General features: G+C 48.7%; 1 pseudogene; it reads right to left on the reverse strand.

Moving 5' to 3' along the window:
- Positions 1–3,353: 3,353 nt before the first annotated feature.
- On the reverse strand, positions 3,354–3,492 carry LOC123072683 (uncharacterized; annotated as a pseudogene).
- Positions 3,493–6,000: the final 2,508 nt, after the last annotated feature.

A 6,000-nucleotide genomic window follows, 5' to 3' on the forward strand; every position in this document is an offset into this window, starting at 1 on the left:
CGGGACTGGATCGCTATCCATATCCGACGAACCCAAGGAGCCATCCAATGATACATCGATACGGGCTCGGGGCGGCCTGCATAATCATATTTCGGCGTTAGGTGAAGTAGTGCGACAAAGGAATACTATGACTTACTCTGGTATCCGAATACTTACGACTTCCCCAGGGGCTTGGCCCTGGGCAGCCACTCGTCTTCGCCACCGGCGGTGGTGGTAGAGTAGCCCGGAAGGAGAGTTCTCCCCTTCTTGGACCCTTTGGCCTCCCCAGTTGGGGCGGCCTTCCTTTTCTTGTCTCCCCCATCTGGAGGGGGAGCATCTTCTTCTGCCTGCTCGTCTTCGGGGGAGGATTGCACCGTGAAGTCCTCAGACGGTGAGTCTAACGATGCCTGGCGTCGGGAACTCTTTCGGGTTCCCTTGGCCTTCTTGGTCTTCTCCAGCACCGTATAAGGAGCCGGAGTCAGCATCTTCGCCAGAAGAGCGTCTGCTGGGCCTTCGGGCAAAGGAGCCGGATAGTTGATCTGTCCGACCGTCTCCTGCCAGACCTGTCAAAGGTACGGGAGTTTAGATCCCGCATGGAGTCAATCTATAAAAAATAAGTATCTTGTGAGAGGTAAAGCAGCCTACCGCATTGGCTTGGCGCTTCGCGCTGAATCCGCGATCCTCAGTAATGGGAGGGGGGGCCTCGGCACTCTTGAACAGCACCCTCTAGGCATCTTCGTGAGTTGTGTCAAAGAGCCTGTTCAGAGTTTGGTGCTGCGCCGGGTCGAACTCCCACAAGTTGAAGTCCCGTTGTTGGCACGGGAGGATCCGGCGGTGGAGCATGACCTGGACTACGTTGACGAGTTTGAGCTTCTTGTTCACCATGTTTTGAATACATGTTTGGAGTCCGGTCAGCTCTCCCGGACTACCCCAGGACAGGCCCTTCTCTTGCCAGGAGGTGAGCCGTGTGGGGAAGCCAGATCGGAACTCGGGGGCCGCTACCCATGTAGGGTCACGCCGCTCGGTGATGTATAACCACCCCGATTGCCACCCCTTTATGGTCTCCACGAAGGAGCCCTCGAGCCATGTGACATTGGACATCTTGCCCACCATGGAGCCTCCGCACTCCGCCTGGCGGCCGCTCACTACCTTCGGCTTGACATTGAAAGTCTTCAGCCATAAGTCGAAGTGGGGCTTGATGCGGAGGAAAGCCTCGCACACGACGATAAATGCCGAGATGTTGAGGATAAAGTTCGGGGCCAGATCATGGAAATCCAGGCCGTAGTAGAACATGAGCCCCCGGACAAATGGGTGGAGAGGAAATCCCAGTCCGCGGAGGAAATGGGTGAGGAACACCACCCTCTCATGGGGCATGGGGGTGGGGATGAGCTGCCCCTCCTCTGTGAGCCGGTGCGCGATGCCGTCGGGCAAGTATCCGGCTCTCCCCAGCTTCTTGACGTGTCCCTCCGTGACGGAGGAGACCATCCACCTACCTCCCGCTCCGGACATGGTTGGAGAAGGTCGAGGTGGGAAATGCGAACTTGGGCCCTGGAGCTCGAGTGTGTGAAGGTGGATGAGCAAAGGAGGAAGAAGGCGTGGATGAAAAGGTAAATCCTTATCCCTTTATATGGGCGGACGAAACTATGCGTCCCCACTAGCTTGGTAAAACTCGCTTGTCCCCCAAGCACCGTGACCGATGGCGCGGTTGGGTTACCCACACCCGTATTGATGAGAATCCCGTGATAAGGGGACACGATCTCTGCTTTGACAAGACGTGTCAAAAAACTGCCTCGCGTTATGTGCGGGGCTAGTTAAAGGAAACAGTTCGAATAATCACTGGGCCATGACATAATGTCGTGTTGCCAAAACAAGTCAGCAAACTGGATTTGTGGAAATATTATTCTCTCTACGGTGGTATGTGGAACTTATTTTGCAGGGTCGGACACTATCTTTATATTCAAATTCTTCCGTGGTATATTCGGAGGGGGGACCCGCCTTGCAATGCCGAAGACAATACTGTGCGCCGGACTCATCGTCTTTGAAAGCCTGGTTCAGGGGCTACTGTGGGAGTCCTGGATTAGGGGGTCTCCGGACAGCCGGACTATCTCCATTGGCCGGACTGTTAGACTATGAAGATACAAGATTGAAGACTTCGTCTCGTGTCCGGATGGGACTCTACTTGGCGTGGAAGGCAAGCTAGGCAATACGGATATGTGTATCTCCTCCTTTGTAACCGACCTTGTGTAAACCTCTCCAGTGTCTATATAAACCGGAGGATTTTAGTCCGTAGGGCAACATACAATCATACCATAGGCTAGCTTCTAGGGTTTAGTCTCTCCGATCTCGTGGTAGATCTACTCTTGTACTACCCATATCATCAATATTAATCAAGCAGGACGTAGGGTTTTACCTCCATCAAGAGGGCCCGAACCTGGGTAAAACATTGTGTCTCCTGCCTCCTGTTACCATCTGCCTTAGACGCACAGTTCGGGACCCCCTACCCGAGATCCGCCGGTTTTGACACCGACACTAAGCACATGATTGATCAAAGAAAAAGATGCATGCCCTAATCTATCATGCCACCGTGTTGACAAGACTTTGGTGACACCATAGGCTTGTTTATTCAGTCTCCTAAGCTCCGGAATCAACGGGTAAAGCCCTCGAACGCATCTACCTCGATATAGGGTTTTCTTCGTGACCTGATCCTTGATCAAAAAGAAAAACGGGTGAAATTCAAGGAAGACATGGTTATCAAGGGCAATGCGATGAACGGAAAGGAGATTTTTTGAGGCACTAGGAATATGCAAAATTCTTCTTAGATGGATTTTTCTATGGGGAGTTTTAAATACTGAACTACCAATGTGACTAATTCTCATACCTTCTCCATTGGCAGCGTGAACTTGGTCCTATCCACGGTACTTCTCACGTACGGTCACCTTCTCCAGCTCACCTGTAATGTGGTTTGTCGCGCCGCTTTCCACATACCAGTTGGTATCGACTCCATAGGAGCCATCTGCCGCTGCTGCAATCTTCTCATCTTGGGAAGATTCCTCATCTTCCTCAAAACGACACCAGCAGTCCCTTGCTGTGTGGCCCGGCTTGCCACAAATTTGACAGCGCGTGACGTCAGGGCCCGCGCGAGGCTTGCCAGAGGAGTTGCGGCGACCCCTGTTGTTGTTGTAGAAGGGCCGCCCACCCGCCTCCATCGCCATTGTTGGAGGAGTTGCCGTTGCCGCTGTTGCCTCCGCCCGATGGCTTGCCCTTGTTGCACCCGCGGTAGCGAGAGCCGCCACCTCCACGGCCACGGACAGCCGCATTGGCAGAGGACTTGAAGCCTCCAACAGAACCCGCCCCGTTGTAGAGGGCAAGGCGCTGATCAAAACTGCTCACCTGAGCAAAGATATCGTCGAGGTTGATGGGCTCGGTGCGGGCGTCGTTGGCGGAGATGAGAGGCCGGTACTCCATGTCGAGGCCGGCGGTGATGTAGGAAGCCAGTTCATAGTCATTGATCGGCTTTCCCGCGGCTGCAAGCTCATCTGCGAGAGATCACATGTGAGCAAAGTACGCCGCCACCGTTTGCGTGCCATTTTGCATCATGGAGAGTGTGGCGCGGATGTTGTTGACGTGGGCTCTGGACTGTGATGAGAACATGTGTGCAAGAGTAGCCCAGAGTTCATGCTGCGTAGCTATGGATGTGACCTGCACAAGGACTTCCTTGGTGAGATTGTCTAGCAAGTATCCAAGTACCTGTTGTCCTTCTTTGAACTAGATCACGTGAAGAGGATTTGGCGTCTGTTCTTCTTTCCCGTCCTTGTCCTTCGTGGTGAGGAACTTGGCAGGCTCCGGCACGGTCTGGTCGACGTAGCCGAAGAAGCCAGCTCCCCTCAGCTGCGGTGTCACCTGCGCACACCACAACACGTAGTTGGTGCGGGTGAGCTTCTCCGTGACCTGCCCAAGAAGGGAGGACTGACCGATGCTTGAGGAGGACGACATGGCTGGCGATGGAGATGGGTTTTTTCTCGATGTAGTGGATAGAGGAGGCTCTGTATACCATGTAAACTATCGATGAATGTCGTACCTCATTGGAGGCGACGGTTTCGTGTTATATAGGCAGGGGCGTATCCCTGAGATATGCATACAGGCTGTTGAGATTACATCTTGAGAACCAAGTTAAAGAGAGAAGATAGAGATGAAAGAGGTTACAAGAATATTGCCTAACTCTATCTCTAACTAACCTAGTTCGGCCTAGGTGGGACCAGTACGTCTTGCATATCACGTTTAACACATGGTATTCATTCATACTATTGGTTGCTCTTGATCTTTAGTTTAAAAGATGAACTTTCATCTGTCCAGTTGAGTTAACAGTGACAGTGGAGTAATCGGCGTTTGATTATCAAATTCTGAATGTCAAGTTCAGTTAACATATGTCATGATGGATCACATGACATCTCTTGAAACTATATTTCATAATTATGGGTTTGTTGGTCTAAATATGGAGTTTCTAGAGAATTGAGCACTCAATAGAACCAATTTTTCTAGAGTAGACGACAACAGAAATGTTAAAGCTGTTTGTAGAGTTGTTGTTTTCTTAATCCAGTGATGTTGGATTGTATGGAACTAACCTACTAGTACCTAGTAAAAATATATGTTCTTGATTTTTAGTTAGAAAGCTTGAAGAAAATATATGTCGAATTGGATGAAACTATTTATTAAATTATCATAAATTCTGAAATAGTTCCTGACTTCCACATTGTGTATAATACAACCAACTTCGAGCTACAGTTTCCAGCTGATGAGGAAGATAAGGACTCTTGGTCGTTGCCTTACAACTTGCATCATCAAGAAGTGCTGCTAGCCTGGACACGATTATTTGATAATTTATAGCTTTTTGTATGGACAGAGAGGTCCACAACAACCTCACAGGTAGCTAAAATTTATTCATTCATATTGGCGTTGGCCTCACAATTCTAAATTTGGGAACCTGTCGAACAATGATGGTCGTTCTTATTCTAGCACATGAAAATAGTCACATGATGTTTTGTTGGTAGATGAGAGATCTTTTCCAGCTACAAAATCATATATATTTCATACTAAATTCTGACATTCGTGTATTGTTGTTCTTATTCTAGCACATGAAAATGGTCATGTGACATTCTTGTTTGCAATGGCCACAACTTGATTGCAGTGTGAGATATTTTCCCAGCCACAAAATCATATATTTCGTACTAAATTATGATTATGGAGTCCCCTCCCCCTCGGTTACCAAACTGACGGACTGAGATCTAGTGACTTGCTGTGGACAAGTCACCGGCGAATAGTATGGTGACTGGCCCCCTTCTTCAAACCGTCCGATCAAGGATCAATGGATGGATCTGCATGAACAACACATGATCTACAGTGGTCCTGTCTACATAAGGTCGTCTACAGTGCTTGATCTACAGTGTTCGTGTACAATGTCAACTACAGTGTTTATTAGGGATGAAAATGGAGTGAAAAGTTTCTGCTTTTCGGGAGGAAAAATGAAAACGGAGAGGAAATATGAAAATGGAAATGGAAATTCGCAAAACGGAAATTGATTTTTTTATGCGGAAGCGGAATCAAAAACGAAATGGTGTTTTTCGGCGGAACATACGTGGAAACTGAACTTTTCGTTTCCGTAAATATGGAATTTCCGTTTCTACTATAGGCCTATGACTGCTTTGTAGCCCAACTACCAAACAACACACAATGAGTAGAATGAGCAGAATGGATAATTTGAGGACCAACTTTTACTACCACACGCGTACTCAACTAGACCCTATACGGAATTGTCATGCACTACTACAATACTATCCTATGTTTCTAACATAACCATATTATTTCGTAGTCAAGTTAACAATTCCACAAATTTGTTTTTTGTCTATATTTCTCTATGATTTAGGGCCTGTTCTGAAGTCCTCCCAACTCTCCCAACTCCAAAAATTCAGCTTCTTAGCTCGCTCCACGCAGCGATTCACGTCCGTTCTACACCGAAAACAGCTT

The sequence above is a fragment of the Triticum aestivum genome, chromosome 1A (genome assembly GCF_018294505.1).
Source record: "Triticum aestivum cultivar Chinese Spring chromosome 1A, IWGSC CS RefSeq v2.1, whole genome shotgun sequence".
In the NCBI taxonomy this organism is placed as follows: Eukaryota; Viridiplantae; Streptophyta; class Magnoliopsida; order Poales; family Poaceae; genus Triticum; species Triticum aestivum.